General features: G+C 36.3%; 1 protein-coding gene across 4 annotated transcripts in view; it reads right to left on the reverse strand.

The window, feature by feature from the left end:
* The window catches only part of LRFN5 (leucine rich repeat and fibronectin type III domain containing 5), a 320,973-nt gene that overhangs the window by 139,728 nt on the left and 158,200 nt on the right, over positions 1 to 23,045 (reverse strand). For all 4 annotated transcript variants that reach the window (XR_015150321.1, XM_086365217.1, XM_086365216.1 and 1 more), the window contains exon 2: positions 18,476 to 18,652. The gene's annotated coding sequence lies outside the window, so the exon portion shown is untranslated. The remainder of the gene's footprint in view (positions 1 to 18,475; positions 18,653 to 23,045) is intronic.

Genomic DNA, 23,045 nt, shown 5'->3' on the forward strand with positions numbered 1-23,045 from the left:
ACAAGTACAATGAGTAAAAAACTCATTGTTGAAACTCATTGTGGTTGAAATTAATACAACAAATTCAATGATTTTAAACATGAACAGTCCAAGTAAAAGACAGAGACTGTCAGATTCAATTTAAAAAAAGTATATGTTCTCTACAGAAAACTCATTTTAAATATATAGACTCATTGATTAAAAGTAAAGGGATGGAGAGAGATCACATTAACACTAATCCAAAAAAGCTATATTAATAGCTATATTAAATTCAGACAATGTTGGCTTCAGAACAGATTGCTACAGACAAGGAAGGCCACTAATTAATGATAAAAGGGTCAATTTTTCAAGACAACATAACAATCCATAAAATGTACCCACCTAACATTAGAGAATCAAAAGATGTGAGGCAAAGCTGACAGAACTGCAAGGAGAAACAGACAACCCACCATTACAGTTGGAAAAGTTAATGCTTCTGTTTTAGTGATTGATAGATTCTAAAGGCAAATAATTAGTAAGGATATAGTTGAACAGCATTTTTATCAATCAACTTGAAATAATTTACATTGAAAGAACATGTCATCCAACAGTGGAATATACATTCTCCTAGAGTTCATGTGGAACAATAACCAAGACAGAGCACATTCTGGGAATAAAACATACCTTAACAAATGTAAGAGGACAGAAAATGTACAGAGTATGGTGAAGTGACAATGAAAATAAATGTTATTAAATCAATAACAGAAAGCTGAAAATATAAAAATATTTAGAGATGAAGCATCATACTCTAAATAATTCATATCTCAAAGAAGTTTCAAGAGAAATTAGAAATATTGTGAACTAAATGGAAATAAACATAAATTACTGAAAACTGAACATAGCAAAAGCACTTTTTATTGGGAAATTTATAGCATGGAACACATATATTAGGAAAAAAGATATAAAATCAATAATCAATAACCTTAGAAGGCTACAGAAAGATGAGCAACATTACACTAAAGTAAATAGAAGAAAATAAATAATAAAAATTAAATGGAAAACAGGAAACAAAAGAGCAAATTGATATAACTTAGATCTGGTTTTATGAGGAGATTGATAACATTTATAAACTTTAACCAGGATAACAAAGAAGAAAACAGAGAAGATATAAATTACTGATATCAAAAATAAGGTCATCATTACTGATGTCTGATCCAACAAACATTAGTTTAATAAGAGGATATTATGAACAACTCTACAACCACAGATTTGATAATTTTCATGCAATGAATAAATTCCTTGAAAGATACTATCAAAATTCACATCAGGAGAAACAGATAATCAGAGTAAGTCTCTATTTCGTAATGACACTGAATCAACAATTAACAATTTTCTGAAAAAGAAAATACTTGTCCCAGGCTGTCTCAATGGTGAATTCTCCCAAATACTTAAGGGGAAATATACTGATTCTATACTAACTCTCCCAGAAAACAGAGGCAGAGGTAATACTCCTTAACTCATCCCATGTGGCCACCATTACCCTAATACCAAAGCCAAATAAAGACACTGCAAAGAATGGAAAATTACAGACCAATAACTTCCTTTAAGATAAATGTAAGAATCTTTAAAAAAATATCTTTAAAAAAATTAACAAATTGAATCCAATGATAAAAAATAATGCATAATAAACAAATGAGCATTATACTTGGCATGCAAGGCTAATTCAAAAATTAAAAATCAATGTTTCATCACATGAACATGCTAATAAAAAAAGCATGTATCAAATTGACACAAAAAGCATTTGGTAAAAATCCCACACCTTTCCATGATAAACATTTTCAGCTAAATAAGAATAAGGAGAATGTCCTTAACTTGGTAATGAACGTCTACAAAATGCCTACAGCTACTATCTTACTTAATGGTGTGAAATTGGGTATTCTCCCTCCAAGACTGGGAACAATGCAAGGATGTTTCCTTTCACCACTCTTGTACAGCAGCGTATTAGAAGTCCTAGCTTGTGCAAAAGGACATAAACAGAAAATAAAAGTTATACAGATTGGGAAGTAAAAATAACACTGTTTTTCATAGATTTCTTGTTTACATAAAGAAATCCCAGAAAAGTGATTAAAAAAAAAAACACCCTCCTGGAATTAATAAGTGAGTACAAATCTAACAAAATATATATAGGATATTTAGGTAGAAATCAATGCATGTGTGTAACAATGTATTTTATTTGCAGTAGTATTAAACTTAAAATAACCTAAACACACCAAAAAGAGAAGTGTGTTAATATAACAGATAACTCTACAACAATGAAGATCTATATACAACACCTGAAATGCATCTCAAAAAGCATAATACAAAGCAAAAGATACAAGACACAAATGGCAAGTACAGTATTAATCCATTTCCATACAGCTCAAAATTTTACAAAACTAATTATTTATATAGGTTATGAAAGCATTCATAGGAAGTAAAACTTTTAAGAAAACAAAGAAATTATTACATAGCTTAGATCATGATACATGATAATTGTTGGGGGCCAGAGTGAGGCACTCGGCCTGTGGCAAAGGTCATGAGGAAGGAGGCTCGACATACGCAAAGTCGGGATCGAGCCTCAGGGGTCCCCCTGGAAATCCTCGAGCATCTACCCCCATAACCAGAGCCTGCCTACTTTACTACTTGGTGCTCTCATCTACACCTCTGACTTTACGGGGGGCTGTCCCCCACCACCTCTTTCGGAGAAGGAGTTAACTTAAAGCTCCAGTTAATAAAAACTCCTGAGTGTGGCAAGAGTGTTTTAGCCTACAAACTCCTCTGAAGGTTCTCTAGCCTGCCTGACAGGCTTGTCCGGCCACATGTGATTGCTCACAGCCTCCCAACCGTGAGAGGCACGAGATGCTTTAAACCTTCTAAAAACAGGTTCCTTAGAAAAGTTAGAAAACCATTAGTATAAGTATAATGGGCTGATTAGAAATTGTATTGGTGAAGGGTTTTTCATTTGTTGAGCCAATGTTTGTTTCTAAGTCTCCATATCCCCTGCCCTTACACACATTAATGAATATATAGAAGAAATAAGTATTAACCTTTGATATAAATCACGTTAGACCTTAGGCTAAGTAAATTCTTTCCTTAATTAAAACCCACTATACCCTCACCCTATAGGAATGTAACTTTATTTGGGTGGCGTCTGTTTTAAGAATAATCACCCCTGGAGAAATAAGTGTCCTGGTTGACTGACCACTGTCACAAGGAGAGGGTCATAAATTGTCAGCAAGCCCCCTGGCCAGAAGATGATGTAACACCCCTAAGACCTCTGTATACATTTGTTTGAAGCACCTGACTTTGATAAAAGTCAGGACTGCTGACCTCGCGTGACTTTTGCATAACATCTCAGTGTATAAAAGTAGACCATGGAAAATAAAGAATTGGGATCAGTTTCTCAAAATACTGGTCTCCCCATGTCGCTCTCTCTCTTACACTCTGGCTGAGTCTCCATCTGGAGCGCGGAACCCACCAAGCTTACTAATTTTGCCTGGGCTTCTAAGATCCAACTGGGGAGGCCTCAGTGTCTCCTCTCCTTCGGGAGAACGGAAGGACGCCTGCGGCCTACGTAAGTGGTGCAAGCTTCTTGTCTTGAAGTTTTATTGGTCTCCCGCGTAAACCAAGCTACTCAGCCTCTTTTCTCCACTGATTTTTCCTACTGAGCTATCCTCGTTCTATTACTCTTTACATCTTTAATTAATATCTAATTGAAGCTATTGTATCCTGATCCTCGCCAACACCGTCCCCGCTTCGAACTCCCTGGATCAGCCGGGCCTGGACCCCGGCAATTGTTGGCTTATAAAGAAGAATAATAGTACAGATAGAAGCAGAGGACAATGACAATGTTCAATTCCTTGAATTGAGTGGTAAACTCATAGTTATTTGGTGGTTTAGTCGCTAAGTTGTGTCCGACTCTTGTGACCTCATGGGCTGTAGCCCACCAGGCTCCTCTATGGGATTTTCCAGGCAAGAATTCCGTACACTGTAGTAATTCATTAAAATGTACACATTTTGTGACCCTTTCTGTGATTATTAATTGTTGCTATAAAGTAATAACACTTTTTCAGCAAAATACTAAACCATAATGATAATAATCATAACAACCACCAGTCAATGGGAGTAAACAGCAGTATAGAGGGCAATGATGATCAAAGAAATAGACCAGAAGAATGTAAAAAAAAAAAAAAAAAAGATTTGTCTGTAGAAGAGTAAGACAGTCCTAGCAAAGAACTTTATTTAAAGTTATACCTTAGAAGAAGTTAAGCCAGTTTCTTTCATTAACTGTGACGCTCAGATATAGTAAAAGTCTTATCTTGGTCCCTAATCCCTCAGTTTTATTTATCTATTCATTTTTGGCTGCACCTCGAGGCATGTAGGATCATAGCTCCCTGATCAGAATAGAACCCAGTCCCTCTGCAGTGGGAATATGGAGTCTTAACCACTGGACTGCCAGGCAAATCTGGGTGAATCCTTCAACTTGAAAGTTATGCTCTTCTAAAATTCTATTTAATTGTGTGAATATCTGCTTACTTTCTACTTTAAAAATGTTTTTCCTACTGGTTTCTAGATTCAGATTAAAAATCATATATGTCATACTATTTCCAGCTATTACAGAGATTTTATATTTAAATATGCCAAAATCAAGCTTTCTTGAGAGTACAGAGAAAAGGTCATGATTCTGGGGCAAGAGGAAATTCTAATAAAGTAAACACAACAAATCTTGAGGGATTCAAATATTATTCTATTCTTCCCTAAAAAAGGAACCCATGAATTTCCTTAATGGCATTCTAATGTTAAGTACAATGTAAATTAGGAAAAAAAGATCATCTTAAAATAAAGACAGAATCAGAAACTGAGTTAAGGTTTGATGAGTCCCATTATCATGATCCATTAAAATCTAAAACTATCACAATAGAAATTCCATAACATTCACTTTCAAGAAAATGATGAAAAGGAAAATTGTGCTTTCCTAGTTTGTAAAAATTCATATATCTTAAATTGGTACTTACCATATAGTGCAAACATCATACACTATGACAAAACATGAAAAACAGTTCTTTTAAAGGAGAGAAAATATAAGAATGGCCACGATCATCATTTGCATTCACAATTATAAGATCTCCTAACCTGTTCAATTAGATAATATAATTATAAGGAAAATTTTAATATTGCTATCTTACAGATAATTTTAAGAATAACTACAAACTACTAAAACTAGTAATAACTCAGCAAAGTTGCTTAGAAAGCTGAATGATTAAAAAGCAACATTACTATACAGGCACAATCAGCTGAAAATGTAACATTTAAAAGTCTATTAGCAAAAGCACAAAACATCATGAAGAAATAAAAGAGAAATGCAAGACATACAAGGAGAAATTAAAAAAAAAAACTTTATTATAGGACATACAAAAGATTGATAGATATACTAAAAAATTGAAAAAATAAAATATTTCTTCCCAAACTAAAGTTATTTGAACAAATGTGACTTTGGTAAAATTTACATGATTTTTCACCAAATTTCTGTATCCCAAATTGAAACAGAGGATACAGAGTAAAGAATCAATGTTAGCCAGAGCAAATGTGAGGGAGGAAGGAGAGGGATGGATTCATTCATCTTACCATCTAGCAAGACATAAATAGAATAATTAGATTATAGCACAGTTTTTGTGTAGAGATGAATAGAATAATAAACTAAAATAGAAAATCAAGAAATACCTCTATGCATATGCAAAAGCTCTGTGTATGGCAGAGTTAGAATTTCAGTTCAATAGGAAAGGATAAATTATTCAATAAAAAACAGTATCAGGACAGTTGTTTACCAAAATGGAGAAAAAAAAAAAACACTAAAATACAACTCCAAATATAATATAGTTTCTAGACTATCCAAAAATACATGAAAATACTTTTAAAATACTAAAAGAATACATAGAAAAATATTTTCCTTTCTTCAATATTAGAGAACAATAGCTTAAACAATGCAAAAAAAAAAAAAAAGCATACACACATATATCAAAACCAAAAGAAACAACTGGTAATCCTGCCACATTAAAATGAAAACCCTTTATCTGGGTAATGAGTTCCTGTGATAGTCCCTTTTCCAGAGCTTGAGGTCCTTTGTGCATATTTTTCTGTAAAAATGATGTGCTTGCTTTTGTCACTGCACTGTTCCTTAAAATTAAACACTGAAACTTAAATATTTTGTAAAATATATTGATGAAACAACGACAATAAAGTATGCTGAATTATGGCATGCATGTTGCGTGTGAAACGTTGAATATGTCAGTAACATTTATATTTAAAAACTACCTCCGTGTTACCAGTGTAGGTAAGCACAGAATGCGCACAGAACGAAAAAACTACATAAGACCCGGGAATATTCTCACCCCAAGCCATAAAGTGAAAGTGAAAGTGTTAGTTGCTCAGTCACGTCCAGCTCTTTGACACTTCGTGAATCCATGGACTGTATATAGTTCACTAGGCTCCTCTGTCCATGGGATTCTCCAAGCAGGAATCCTGGAGTGGGTTGCAATGCCTTTCTCCAGGGGAGCTTCCTGACCCGGGGATTGAACCCAAGTCTCCTGCACTGCTTCCCTGGTGGCCCCGGTAGCTTCCCTGGTGGCTCAGGGGCTAAAGCGTCTGCCTGCAACGCAGGAGACCTGAGTTCGATCCCTGGTCGGGAAGATCCCCTGGAGAAGGAAATGGCAACCCACTCCAGTATTCTTGCTTGGAGAATCCCATGGACAGAGGCGCCTGGTGGGCTACAGTGCACGGGGTTGCAAAGAGTCGGACACGACTGAGCGACTTCATTTCACTTCTCCTGCACTGCAGGCAGATTCTTTACTGTCTGAGCCACCTAGGAAGCCCCAATGTCATTAAAAAGGGTGCTTAATAAGCATCTCTCCAGTACTGTCTGAGGCAATGTAATCTCATCCAGGTCATCACTATTTTACTGGTAGATCCTCTAATGGAAGTGTTATTTTTCCCAGGGTGGGAAAGGGTCAGGTTTCCCTGGAGATCTGAAAGCAGTAGGAACAATTTCACAGCTCCCAGTCTCCTTTGACTTTAGTGTGTGTAAACCGCTTCTCAGTGGTAATATAATACCAGCTATGCATCCCCCTCTTAAGCCCTTCTGAATGTCAAGGGTCAGATGCAGGCATTGAAGCTTATAACCTGGTTATGATCCCCACCTTGTGAGTCTGTGTCTCATTTAAGAAGAAAAAATCTTATTCCCACCTCAACCCCTGAACCTGGAATATTAGTCCATAATGAATACAGTATAGCATTATTAAAGTGAAAACATTAGCTACAGATTCTAGGCAATATGTGTGGGATGCAAAAGAATCCATGAACAACTAGGAGGCAAAATATATTTTTAAAAAACTACTATACCCTAATATAAAGATTAACAAAGGGTTTCACCAAAAAGAAAATCTGAAAGGCCAATAAACTCTTGCACAGATTTTCAATCTTACTAATATATCAAATAAAGTCTAGTAAATATAAGGATGAGAAAGCAACCCATAGCAAATATGTCAATTTCAAATAATAGACAAAATAATATTTCATAATGTCTAAGGAATTTATTTAAAGCCTGAAACATGAAATAAAAGTTCAACAATAAAATTTCTGAAATGTTTATGCTATGTTTTAATTGAGACTTTATTTTTTAAGAGCAGTTTAAGGTTCACAGCCAAATTGAGAACGTATTTTTCATATAATTACTATTTCCTGCTCCCACACATGTATAAACTTTCCATAATATCCTCAACTGGAGTGGGACAACTATTAAAGATTGTGTTAATTACTTTGCTATAATTGATTAATATAAAATTGACATACTGTAATTATTCCAAGTCCATGGTCTACTTTACCATTCACTCTTGGTGCTTCACATTCTCTGAGTTTGGACAAAGGAATAATGACATGTGTCCATCATTATGGCATCATATAGAGTATTTTCACTGGCCTAAAAATCCTCCATGCTCTGTCTATGCACTCCCTATTTCCAAACACATAGTAACCACTAATCTTTTTACTGTTTTCATAAGTTTTGCTATTTCCAGAATATCATGTAGTTGGAATCATGCAGTATGTAGCTTTTTCAGATTGGCTTCCCTCCTTAGCAATACTCGTCTGTCAATTATGAATAAAGCTGCTATACAAATCTGTGGGCAGTTTTGTGTGGGGGTGTGTGTGTGTGTCTACCTAAGTTTTCAACTCCTTTGAGTAAATAGAAAAAAAGCATGATTCCTGAATCGTATGGTAACAGTAGTTTTGTAAGGAGCAAACTCTCTTCCGAAATGGCTGTACCATCTTGCTTTCCTCCTAGCAATGAACGTGAGTTCCTGATTCTCCACATCCTTGTCAGCATTTGGTGGTGTCAGTGCTCCAGATCTGGAGTTCTGTAATAGGTGTGAAGTAGCACATCACTGTTGTTTTAATTTGCATTTTCCTTATGACACATGATGTGGAACATTTTTTCACTTTTTTTTTTTTTGCTGTCTGTGTAGCTCCTTTGCTGAGGTGCCTGTTAAGGTTTCTGGCTCATTTTCTAAACAAGTTGTGCTTTCAGTGTTGAGTTTTAAGAGTTCATTGTGCATTCTGAATAACAGTCTTTGATCAGATGTGTGTCTTGAAAATATTTTCTCCCAGTCTGCAGCCAGTCTTCTCATTCTCTTGACAAGTATCTTTCAAAGAGGAGAAGTTTTTATTTTTAAAGAAGTCCAGCTTATCAATTATTTTATTTGTAGATTGCTTCTTAGGCATTGTATATGAAAAAGTATCACCATACCCAATGTTATCCAGGTTTTCTCCTATGTTATCTTATAGGATTTTATAGCATTGTATGTTATATTTAGGTCTCTGGTCCATTTTGAGTTAACTTTTGTGAAGCGTGTAAGTCTGTGTCTAGATTCATTTTTCACTTGTGTATGAACAGCTGTTCCAGCACCATTTGTTGAACAGACTATGTTTGCTCCCTTGCATTGTTTTTGCTCCTTTGTCAAAGATCAGTTGACTGTACTTACGGGGGTCCACTTCTGGCCTCTCTGTTCTTGCCAGTACACTGATCGATTTGCCCTTTCTTTCACTAACATGACACTTTCCTAATCACTGTAGCTTTACCGTAAAGGCTTCCCAGGTGGCGCAGTAGTAAATGAATCCACCTGCCAAGGCAGGCGACGCAAGCGATGCAAGTTCAATCCCAGGGTTGGGAAGATCCCGTAGAGTAGGAAATGGCTACGCACTCTAGCATTCTTGCTTGGGAAATTCCGTGGTCAGAGGAGCCTGGAGGGCTACCATCCATGGGGTTCAAAAAGTCAGACACAACTGAGCACAGCATAGTCTTAAGAGTAAAACTTGAAATTGGGTATCATCAGTCCTTCAACCTGGTTTTTCTTCAATACTGTGTTGGTTTCTAGGTCTTTTTCATCTCAATGTGAATGTTAGAATCAGTTTATGAATAGCCATGAAATGAGTTTTTGGGATTTTGATTGGAATTGCATTGAATCTATAGATCAAGTTGGCAAGTAATGACATCCTGACAATATTGACTCCTCCCCTCAATGAACATGGAATATCCATTTTTTTAACTGTATGTTTATACTATTTTTATATCTAACTTGCATGAGACCCTTTTACATGCTCCAGAATTTATAATATTTGTATCACTTAAAGGATTAAATTACATATTTGGATTTGAGATATTATATAATTTATATAATTTTAATCAAACATTTTGATGTTTATTTTTGTTTTCAAGTTTTAGTAAACTTCTGTTTATTCAGAATGATCATGGGTTGCTGGTTAATTTATATTCCAGTGAAGTAAAATTTCTCTATGTCCTAAGCAGAGACTACTAATTTGCAAAGAATTGCAGCATATCAAAACACACCTAACACTGAAAAAGAGAAACACAATATGTATATATAAGTTACCATTTCTCATACGGATTTCTGGAGCCTTGGAATTGCCATTCTTATTATTTTAATGTATTTGATTTGTGTATTTTTAAAGTAAATCCCTGATATTTGCTGTTTCTTATATGAGTACCATGCATAAAGGTGCCTTGTAAAATGCATAAATAAGTGGTCTTTTGGTTTATTTGAAGTAGATTAAATAAGAGTTTCTCATATAGTAGTACATCTTATAGAGTTACTGCTTTCTGGACTTATTTCTGAAGGTGACTCAAGAAATATCCTGAGAAACAAAATCATAAAAAACTCTATTTGAGCAAAACACTTGCCTGAGTCTAGAGGAGAGATATAATCATTTCTGAGATTTAAAATACATGAGAGCAAAACATTACTTGTTCACATGGATATCATGTGGCAAAAATAAATGATAAAGATACTAACAAGAATGGGTAAGGATGTTAGATTGATGATTGCTAGATTATTACTGGATATTTTCTTCAATATCTTCCTTATTTATCATTACTTTTCATAACAGAGTAGTATAGCTGCTGCTGCTGCTGCTAAGTCGCTTCAGTCGTGTCCGACTCTGTGCGACCCCGGAGACGGCAGCCCACCAGGCTCCCCCGTCCATGGGATTTTCCAGGGAAGAACACTGGAGTGGGTGCCATTTCCTTCTCCAATGCATGAAAGTGAAAAGTGAAAATGAAGTCGCTCAGTCGTGTCCGACTATTCACAACCCCATGGACTGCAGCCTACCAGGCTCCTCCGCCCATGGGATTTTCCAGGCAAGAGTACTGGAGTGGGGTGCCATTGCCTTCTCTCAGAGTAGTATAGATCTCTTTATAAAAACCCTTGGTACAACTGCATGTGGAACCACATGGATTCTGTCCCCAAGCATCAGAAATCAGGACTACTACTGTGAAACTACCAATAAAAAATAGCAAAGTATTGCTAAAGAGGTTTATAGAATTTCTCTGTATCTTTAGTAAAAGCTACTTGTATGCTATGATGAATACAGGACAAACCCAAGTGATTCAGATACTGGATGTATGCCAGGCTCACTATTATGTGACTCATTCCTGGATACCAGTTTCCAGAATGAGGATATTTACATATAACTGCATCAATAAAATCCATGAATAATATAGATCCACTCTCATTATCACTCTAATTGCTACATATAGAGTCATTCTTTAATTAAATCTGATCTAAATTTAAGGGTCTACCATTTCACTTCAAGATGCATATAATAAATATGAAAAGTACTTCAAAACACAATCCTAATAAAATGAAAACATTTTGTTAAATTGCATATAAAATGTTTTGTCTGTATTTCTGTTTCAGTCCTCTTTATTAAGTAGAGAATTCTTATTATGGAAAAGTGTATCCTTCTGTCTCTTTATAAATAATGGATGCATATTTTCAATTGCAAATTATTTCTGTGTTAGAATCATTGTTAGTAGGTATTGAAATAATCTAGGAGGCGCTCATTTGCCTGTAATGGAATACTATCTTCAAGACATAAATAAGTAAGCAGGTATTAAAAAGTTATTTGTTTCCTAGATATTAAACAGTGTGTTAAGGCTTCAGGATTTAGCACAGTAATCCATATTTGCATGCAAGTGATCACAAAGAAAGCCAGATTCTTATTACGGATTTAGAACTGTCTGATACTAAGAGGAATAGTCATCTTAAAACAAAAGTTGCTTTTACCTCAGCACCAAAGTTTTCACCTCAGTGGCTAAAACTTATTTGCCTGATCTTTCACCATATACAAACACAGAAAATGTGTTTTTATGTCAAGTAAGTTATACCTTGAATATTCCTAACAGCCCATTAATTAATAAGAGAAAGGACCATGCTGCAAGGTCAGAGTTGTCATTCATACAGCTTTACATATGTAAACAGGGGTGATGGAAGGTTATCATCTAGAGGAACCCATACATTACCTCCTGCTTGTCTGCATTCCCAGTGGCGCGCCTTATTTATTCCCTCTCGGTGGGTGATAAAGTACCTTCAGCACCACTGGTGTTCTTAAACATTCTATTAACAGATATTATATACCTTTGTGTCAAAACCATATCATCCAGGTTAAATGTACAAAGTTAGCAGTTTTCAAAATCAAGTCTCTAGGTTTTCTTATATTACTAATATTTTCAGCTAGTAATGATATGTCTCTAAGGTCTCTGATTTTTACACATCTTTCCATGTAGTTCTGAGTATGTATTTTAATATTTCCTCCCTTCATGTTATGTCATTAGCAGTATTAAGTTGCTGTTTATGATCAATATAGCATACACATTTTCTCCCAATCTATGAGTTTCTTCACGGTAAAATGAATTTTTTTCTAAAAGAAGCCTTTGTACTGCCAATTTTTCCCCTTTCTGTAAAGCCTCCCACACACTACTTAATATTGATGGAGAGATGCCTTGGTATACCCAGAGAATTCCAAATCTGACATGTGTTAAAATACTCCTAGTGCATAGCATAGTGATTCAAAAGAGGTGAACTGCATAGCCAGTGGAACAGGGTGCTCGTCACAGTAAACTGGGTAAGGTTGGGTCCATATAAACTGGATTTTTTCCAATGAGTTTCTTAGCCAATGCTTTGCAATTAAGATTGCTGCCATGCATCTAATGTCGGTTGCCAGAAGTACTCTCCACATGACATCAATTTCTTCTGGCCCTAAATGTAAAGTAATCATTATCTCCTAAAGGTAAGCATTTCTTCAGACCTCTTCCCAGGACTCTTCACAGTAAGAGCTATAGTATTAGCAACCCACAGGGCCAGCGGTAACATTAGACAGAGCAGAGGCCTTTCTACATCAAATACTGCCAGCTAAGACATTTTTAATTTTGGTGTCAGTACTTAAGGGCTTTAGGGAGAACCATGCATTCTCTCACTAGCTTCTGGAATCTTTACCTAAATGGGACAATGCATCAGCACATTAACAATAGTCCGGGGCTGAAACCTACCTCTGAGGCCCAGACAAACTCCACCACTAATAAGAATTACACTGGCATAATCTCACATACAGGTAAGCTCTTTTTCCCCTGAACGTCTGTGTAGCTTTCCTTCACTGTTTATCTTTTGCTAGTTCTTTCTGCCAGAGAAGGCGATGGCACCCCACTCCAGCACTCTTGCCTGGAAAATCCCATGGACGGAGGAGCCTGGTAGGCTGCAGTCCACGGGGTCGCTAAGAGTCGGACACGACTAAGCAACTTCACTTTCACTTTTCACTTTCATGCACTGGAGAAGGAAATGGCAGCCCACTCCAGTGTTCTTCCCTGGAGAATCCCAGGGACGGCGGAGCCTGGTGGGCTGCCATCCATGGGGTCACACAGAGTCGGACACGACTGAAGTGACTTAGCAGCAGCAGCAGCAGTTCTTTCTGCATTGTAATGCCCTCACTTCTCTTGAAAGAAAGTGAAAGTCTCTCAGTCATGTCCAACTCTTTGCAACCCCATGAACTATATAGTCCATGGAATTCTCCAGGCCAGAACACTGGAGTGGGTGTGTGTGAGTATGAGTGTGAAAGTCGCTCAGTCGTGTCTGATTCTTTGTGACCCCATGGACTAAAGAGTCCATGGAATTCTCTAGGCCAGAATACTGGGGTGGGTAGACTTTCCTTTCTCCAGGGGATCTTCCCAACCTAGGGATCAAACTCCCGCATTGTAGGCAAATTCTTTATCAGCTTCTCCTACTGAGCTACAATTATTTTTAGACGAAAATTTTAGTTAGATTCATTTGTATCTGCTTCATAAGAGCAAAGACGGGTCTTGATCTGCCATGGATCACAAAACAAGACCATGAAGAATGATGCTGAGCTAAGAAGGGAGGTAGGGCAGCAGTATAAGGGCACTGGAAAAGCAGCCACCCACTGTGAATGGTGAGCCTGAAATAAAATGGGGTCATGCTCTGAAAAGAGGAAAATACAAAAACAAATCAACAGATCTAATAATTGATGTTAATACTTAAAAATTTTGTTCTGGTTAATGTCATCAGACCCTTTATTTTCTACAATAAAAGTAAAATAATGTTCATGTTTTACATGATAGAAGCTTCCTGTGCCTTGGATTTAACACTCATATTTAAACATTTGAACATTCATATTTAACATATACCATTGTCAGTAGAGATGTAAACACATTTAGGCCACTACTTGCAAAGCTATTAGTTCTAGAAATAAAAGGCCTAGCTCTTGTCAGTAGAATCAGAGTTTCAGGAACTTTATAACAAAGTCATGAAAGTCATAAGGAAAACTATCTCTGTAAGTCACTAAAGAAAAGCAAACAACAAAATAAAAACAACAAAAAGACTTGAGTTGATAGAAAGGCAAAATATAAACACTAATTTTTCAGTAACATTTCCTGTCTGTGGCAATTTTCTCTGATACCCTAGTGATTATTTTACAGATCTCAGAGACTTTTTCTCTCTTAAAACACATACACACACAGGGTATGGGGAGGGAGGGGCTCTATGCTTGCTTTCACAGTGCCTAAAGAAAAAAAAGGAGACACAATATTGAGCAAAATGCACATGGACTATGACTTTACCGGGTTTTCATCCTGGAGGAGAAGTCAGTTTTAGTCAAGAGATGTCAATGAGACAAGATGTCAATGAATTAGTTATACGGTGCTGAGAGACCCTGAAATACAAGGGGATGATCTTGTCAGGTGGAGCAAGAAATGGTTATTTCAGGAAGCAAATACTGTGTTGAGAAACTAGGCAAAAAGGAGATGGGAGTGGTTATCCCACTTACGGAGAATCAACCATGGAGGTCACATGACAGGGAAGAAGCCCTGAAAGGCATCTTTCAGGGAGGAAGGGAGCATCGTGTGGGTTGAGTTGGAGGCATTTATAAAAAGTGTTCACCCATGGGAGTGTTGTAAGCCATGATAAAACTTGGTCTACATTCTAAGGGGAATGGTCTTTAGAGAGGTGTGTCATCTCAGTTTTCTACTTTGTAAAGCTCTATTTGCTACCTATGGAGACAGAATAACTGTATCAGTGCAAGTGAGCAGATAATTCAGGAGGCCTCTGGAGTAGCCCAGGGGAGAAATTATGGTAAGACCAGGGTACAGATGGTCCCAAATGGAGAAAAGCAGATGAATTTAAGAAATATTTTGGTAGGTAAATATGACCAGATTAGGTGGTGGAATTGTGGAACGCAAGAGTGAGGAGACAGATGATTCTTATTTTTCTCCAGGTATAGGATGATGTCATTTACCAAGCTCAAGTCTATCAAAAAAGCGCGTTTGTAGAGATGGCCAAGAGCTTAGTTTGCGACATGTTAAATTAAGGCACTTAGGTGATTGGACATATCAATTGGGAAATGACTGGCACTAAGTAAATAAATAAATGAAAGTCAATATAAAGCTTTTTATTCTCCCTTCTTTTCATACTGAGCACTGCATGATGTAACTCTCTGCTCTACCTTTCAGGATTATCGAACCTAATTCATGTATTTACTTCAGTGTGTCAATTTGTCCTATCAATAAACCTAATTGTCTATGTTTTTGTGGCTCAAGCATCTGGAATTATTTCAAGTATCAATGATTTCAATGATTTAGCCATACATATATGGGTAAAGATATATGTATATACGTGAAGTTAAAAAAAAATAAAACACTGGTTGAGAGCATATTCAAATTTTTAAAGCTACCTCATATTTATATTACATATTTAATGTCATTAAGGCTACCTTTGGAGAAGGAAATGGCAACCCACTCCAGTGTTTTTGCCTGGAGAATCCCATGGACAGAGGAACCTGGTGGGCTGCAGTCCATGGGTCGCACAGGGTCCGACATGACTGAGGTGATGTAGCACAGCACAAGGCTACCTTACTCTTTAGAAGGCATACTAGCCTTGTAACTATCATTGCTTCTATGAGTATATTAAATTATGTTTAGGAAATCAGTCCTGAATATTCATTGGAAGGACTGATGCTGAAGCTGAAACTCCAGTACTTTGGCCACCTGATGCAAAGAACTGACTCATTGGAAAAGACCCTGATGCTGGGAAAGATTGAATGTGGGAGGAGAAGGGGATGACAGAGGATGAGATGGTTGGATGGCATCACCGACATGATGGACATGAGTTTGAGTAGGCTCTGGGAGTTGGTAATGGACAAGAAAGCCTGGTGTGCTTGGCGTCCATGGAGTCACAAAGAGTCGGACATGACTGAGCAACTGAACTGAACTGAACTGATATATTTACACAGGCATGTACATCTCCTCTTCAGACACTATTCTTTATTCTTTAAATTTATCTGTGCTTTAGCTAAACAAGAACAGCAAAAACTGAGAAAAGTATTCTCTTCTGATCAAAACTAATTGAAAAGGCCACAGTGAGAAGAATAACCTTCATAATACCACCACCTCAACTGACCTGCACTAATAACAAACAGGCCTTCCATCATCTCATTCTTTCACTACTTCTCCATTCATTACTGCCACTAAGAAAGTTCCCAGTATCCCATTTAGTTTTTTAAAGGGATTTTAATGGATGTGCTATGAATTTTCAATGAGCTATTTGAAATTTGAGGAACCTAATTAGGAATGTATTTACTTTCTCTTTTTTAAGTGTAATTAATTCCATGCAAGACTTTTAGCCTAATGTTACTCCAAAGGAAAAAATAAAATGGAAAAGGAGGTTCTACTTTTACAGACTAATGGACTGGCAATTAAAAAAATTGAATTAAACATTAACTCAGAAGAGTCATTTTCAATATATAAATTATTTCTGTTTAGCCTTCTGTTGCCAGGTTAATTAAGTAAATCCCTTTGGCCTTGATTATAGCCATTAGTAAATGAAAATGTAGTTGAATTCACTAAGTCTTGTGATTTACACTAGGGAATCTACATCAGTAAATACATTTCCTTTGGCTAACAGCTTTCATAAAGTCTGATGTTTATTTAGAAAAAGTCAACCTTATCCGTGAAATACAAAAATTAATTAATTATATAATTCATTGTTTGGGCGGATAAACTCTCTGCAGCTTCTTGTGGGGTTGGTTGCCTTTAAGAAACAAACCCGAGATAGTCCACATCTAAAAAAAATGTGTCCAATCACCTCAGGCTCAGAGAATATCCTCAATTTCTTTAAGAAAAGAAAAAGTTGGAAAATTTAGAACGTCTTCCTCAAGTTGTTTTATTTAAAAAAAAGCTTAAGGACAAAAGCCATGAAAGCAATTCTTAAGATAAATGAATAAATCATGTACGTAAAGAGCACAAAATAATGAAATATACATAGAAAAAACCTACACTAAAATAATGATTTGTAATCTGTCTTCTGTATATTCAGATTCATCATTTTATGCTACAGTTAGAGTTATAATGAATTAACCTCAACATAACCCAATACATTCTTCTGTTTATGTCTTAAAAGTAGTCCTTCTATATTACTTTCAGTACACTAGCAATGATACACTGATGGCCTGTTTTAAATCTTATACAAGGGTAACACTATGATTCAGAAATAAATTCTTAACAGTCTCTATATTCTCTAAGGACAAGACTTGTCTGTTGCTGGCATATTAAGCTGTAATATGTTGCAAAATAAAAGTAAGGTTATTAAGTATCTCCTACTCATTCCCTTCAAGGAAATTTCAATTGCCAAGCACCAAATTACTAGGACAATCTAGGCTACATCAAATTTTGCTGTCTGTAAAAATATACCCATAATCATTTTCTGTATGGTCGCAATGTGATACAAATATATCCTTAACAGCAGCAAGAGGCACTTAAATCAAGAGTTTGGGAGAAGTAAAAAAAGAAATACTCTAAATTTAAACCAATAAACTAAAAAAACAGCAAAAAGATAGAATCTAACTTATGGACCAGGAAAGTCCAAAGTTCGAAATAACTGTCTTTACTATCAAACACTGTGAACACAAATAATCGTGTAATTAATGTATTTCCCTGATTTATCCAGCAACTAGAAAGAAGAGAGACAAACACATAGTTGGGAATTTGATTTCCCTTGTCCTTAGTTTTTCTGAATGCATATGTATAGGCTGCCATAACTCTCCTTCAGTGACACAGAGAACATGTCATTCAGTAAATCAACCAATCAAGAAAAGTACTATTTCTAGCACAAGTCCCTTACCTTCTATGAAGCAACAGGGATCACAGACCTGGAAGGAGTACTAGAGTTTCAAGAATCAAAAAACCAGGGATTTTATTCCATCTTCATAACTCATCAGCTAAGGAACTTTGATAAAATACTTGGTCATTATGAATCTATTTATTCATGTGCAACCATTATTATGCTAATCTCTCCCACATCTATGCCTCAAGACTGCAAACACAATTTGTGATAACACAAGTGAAATCTCAAAAAATTTTTTGAATATTCCATAAGAGTATAGGTTAGCAACATCAATGTGGTAGAATTTGTATCTCCAAAAAGACAGGACTCAAAAAATAAAAGAAATATTCAGCGATGAATAATATTGGCTTTTAATTTGTATATTAATTAGCAAGATTTCTAGTTAGCCTCACCTAAAGTGTTTTTAAACCCACTGGCAATGACCAAACTGAATGTGATCAACTTACTTCTGGAGCCTGAAGAGTTCCTCACTGCAGAGAAGGAGTCAGCACTCTGCCTGGCTGCTGCAGAAGACGGACAGGGTGAAAGCATCTCCAAAGTTGATTCTGAGGATGGTGACAGAAGTAAGGGTGCTCAGCTACTACATATCTTCCCAAACACCTGGCAGAATGGTTACAGGGACTCTTCAAAGGAGACAAGAACAACAACAAAAAAAGCATATCAAAACATGCTAATGCTGTATCTTTGAAAAATATGGTTGCTGTTAACTGTGTGATCAGTTTCAATCTCGATCAGGAATATCACTAAATAGAACTCAAATATTCATAGATTTGCATAATAAGGCTTTCCAGTGGAATCTGTAATATGCTCTGATTCTAATAAATATGTCAGCAGTCTGCTTTTCACTTTTGGAAGTTTTCTTATCTCATAATTGAAAATAGTTTAAACAACTGAACATCAAAGTTCAATTTTCTTTATATTTCAATGAATCTAACTTGTAGGCTATTGTTAAATACTAATCATCCCTACTAAGTACCAGAAACCCTACAATGGGGATACAGCAATGAAGGAATGAATCTCATTAGTCTTGCCCTCATGGAGTTAAACAGGGCTCTCCTTTCAGCTCAGCTGGTAAAGAATCCGCCTGCAATACAGGTGCTGCTGCTAAGTCGCTTCAGTCATATCCGACTCGGTGCGACGCCATAGACGGCAGCCCACCAGGCTCCCCCGTCCCTGGGATTCTCCAGGCAAGAATACTGGAGTAGGTTGCCATTTCCTTCTCCAATGCATGAAAGTGAAAAGTGAAAGTGAAGCCCTCAGTTGTGTCTGACTCTTAGCGACTCCATGGACTGCAATACAGGTGACCCCGGTTCAATTCCTGGGTCAGGAAGATCTGCTGGAGAAGGGATAGGCTACCTACTCCAGTATTCTCAGGCTTCCCTCGTGGCTCAGCTAGTAAAGAATCTGCCTGCAATGCAGGAGATCTGGGTTGGGAAGATCCCCTGGAGAAGGGAACGGCTACGCACCCCAGTATTCTGGCCTGGAGAATTCCATGGACTTTATAGCCCATGGGGTCACAAAGAGTTGGACATGATTGAGTGCCTTTAACTTTCATGGAGTTAATAGTTTGCCAAGTTTCCTGTTTTATTCTTAAATAGATAAAATTCACTTATTTCAACCCATACATCTAGGGAGAAAATACAGAGACGTGCCATTTGTATTTTAACTCCACGTCAGCAGATTGCTGATTTCTATGTGTTTCTAAAAGTTCCATGTCAATCTAAATAATAATCAACCTAGCTCTATGAGACACAATATTTACTTGCTTTCCCTCAAGATCTATATAATAGTATCACTGACACTCAATCACTGTCAATTTTTAATGTAGAAATCGGCTAAGTTTTAAAAATGTTCTTGAAATGAGTAAAAGCATTTTTATTTTACTTTGGCTATGACTTATTTTATCCACAGAGACAAACGTGAGGAGTAGTACAATTCTAAAGAGTGAGAATAAAAATAGACTGAAGATGATACAAGGATCACTCAAGTTTAGCTTATTGTTTCTGCTATCTCCATTTGTAAAGATGTGTGAATGATCTTATAAAGTCAAATTTTAATATGCTAGAGATGTAAAAATTATGACTTTATCCAAAGAGAAAGGTAAACTATTGCTAAGTTAATATGGAATTTATTCCAAAATTCTAAAAATCAATGCACAGATAAAAGATAAAGTTGACTAAAAGTACAAGAATCTGCCTGCAATGCAGGAGACCTGGGTTTGATCCCTGAGTTGGAAAGATCCCCTGGAGAATGGAATGGCTACCCACTCCAGTATTTTCTAGCTTGGAGAATTCCATAGACTATTCCACGGGGCTGGAGAATCAGATATGACTGAGAAACTTTCACTTTTCACATTACATTTTCTTTATTTCAAAGTATTTTTATGAATTTGACAACCAATGCTATCTTTAAAATTTATATTTATTATAAAAGAAATATGTTATTATAAAATTATAGAATAAATAAGACATAACCCCTATCAGTTCAGTTCAGTTACTCAATCATGTTCGACTCTTTGCAACCCCATGAACTGCAGCATGACAGGCCTCCCTGTCCATCACCAACTCCTGGAGTTCACCCAAACTCATGTCCATAGAGTTGGTGATGCCATCCAGCCATCTCATCCTCTGTTGTCCCCTTCTCCTGCACCTAATCCCTCCCAGCATCAGAGTCTTTTCCAATGAATAAACTCTTCACATGAGGTGGCCAAAGTATTGGAGTTTCAGCTTTAGCATCAGTCCTTCCAAAGAACAACCAGGACTGATCTCCTTTAGAATGGACTGGCTGGATCTCCTTGCAGTCCAAGGGACTCTCAAGAGTCTTCTCCAACACCACAGTTCAAAAGCATCAATTCTTTGGCACTCAGCTTTCTTCACAGTCTAACTTTCACATCCATACATGACTACTGGAAAAACCATAGCCTTGACTAGATGGACCTTTGTTGGCAAAGTAATGTCTCTGCTTTTTATTATCCTATCTAGGTTGGTCATAACTTTCCTTCCAAGGAGTAAGCATCTTTTAATTTCATGGCTACAGTCACCATCTGCAGTGATTTTGGAGCCCAGAAAAATAAAGTCTGACATTGTTTCCACTGTTTCCCCATATATTTCCCATGAAGTGATGGGACCGGATGCCATGATCTTCGTTTTCTAAATGTTGAGCTTTAAGCCAACTTTTTCACTCTCCTCTTTCACTTTCATCAAGAGGCTTTTGAGTTCCTCTTCACTTTCTGCCATAAGGGTGGTGTCATCTGCATATCTGAGGTTATTGATATTTCTCCTGGCAATCTTGATTCCAGCTTGTGCTTCTTCCAGCCCAGTGTTTCTCATGATGTACTCTGCATAGAAGTTAAATAAGCAGGGTGACAATATACAGCCTTGACGTACTTCTTTTCCTATTTGGAACCAGTCTGTTGTTCCATGTCCAGTTCTAACTGTTGCTTCCTGATCTGCATATACGTTTCTCAAGAGGCAGGTCAGGTGGTCTGGTATTCCTATCTCTTCCAGAATTTTCCACAGTTTATTGTGATCCACATAGTCAAAGGCTTTAGCATTGTGAATAAAGCAGAAATAGATGTTTTTCTGGAACTCTCTTGCTTTTTCCATGACCCAGCGGATGTTGGCAATTTAATCTCTGGTTCCTCTGTCTTTTCTAAAACAAGCTTAAATATCTGGAATTTCATGGTTCACGTATTACTAAAGCCTGGCTTGGAGAATTTTGAGCAGTACTTTACTAGTGTGTGAGATGAATGCAATTGTGCGATAGTTTTAACCCCTATACAGAGATATAAATAAATAATATGCCAACCATCTGAGATAGCTATTGCTTGCCTTTTCATTCATTTCCTTCCATATATTTTAAAATACATTTTACATATATAATATATATATGGCAAAAATGTAAGAAAGATACAGCCCTCTCAGAAAGAACCAATTTCATATTTCAGAACATACTCTCAGAAATATTTTATGCATATATAAATGTGTGTGCATATGTGTAGATTTTTATTCATATATAAGAATACTGTATGCCATTTTGTCCTATTCCTTTAATATATCATGGCGATTATTCCATTTCTATCTTCTATCATCAACACCATCCATCCTATCAGTCAATATCTATCATATGAATACAACATAATCTGCTCATAATACATCCTAACTGAAAAGCACCATTTCTAGGATTTTGTTATTATAAAAAGAAGATATTATCATAAAAATGATATAACTCATATCTACACATGTGTGTGACTGAATAGTATATTAAATTCCTGGTATAAGTATCATAAGCTCCTAGAACTAAAATATTTAAGCCAAAAAACCTAATTGTTTTAGAAATTTTATTTTCCCTTATCTGCAGTAATGAGGTAGCATTTACTACAGCAAGTAGTATTGTTACCACAGCAAGAATAAATTTGAATTTAGAATTTTACTTTATAATAGTGCATTATGATAACAAAGTATAAATACTTCCAATTATTTTTTTTAATTGATAACATTTTTTTAAATTTTATTTTATTTTTAAACTTTACATAATTGTATTAGTTTTGCCAAATATCAAAATGAATCCGCCACAGGTATTCATGCATTCTGCATCCTGAACCCTCCTCCCTCCTCCCTCCCCATACCATCCCTCTGGGTCGTCCCAGTGCACTAGCCCCAAGCATCCAGTATCGTGCATCGAACCTGGACTGGCAACTCGTTTCATACATGATATTTTACATGTTTCAATGCCATTCTCCCAAATCTTCCCACCCTCTCCCTCTCCCACAGAGTCCATGGGAAGATTTGGGAGAATGGCATTGAAATACTTCCAATTATTATGCTAACTAAAAGAAAAAGAAAAAAACTAAGGATTGATAATTAAGGGTATTTCTTTGTCTTCATTTTAATATGAAAATTATAGAAACTGATACAATCCTATATAATTCAAATTCCCCAGGCAAAGTTCTTTATATGTATGGCTACATAATTTATTAATGACAACATTTTTCTTTTGTTATACTGTCTTTAATTA

Source organism: Bos grunniens, chromosome 21 (assembly GCF_055505025.1).
Source record: "Bos grunniens cultivar Pamir isolate PY7600 chromosome 21, Bosgru_T2T1.0, whole genome shotgun sequence".
NCBI lineage: Eukaryota > Metazoa > Chordata > Mammalia > Artiodactyla > Bovidae > Bos > Bos grunniens.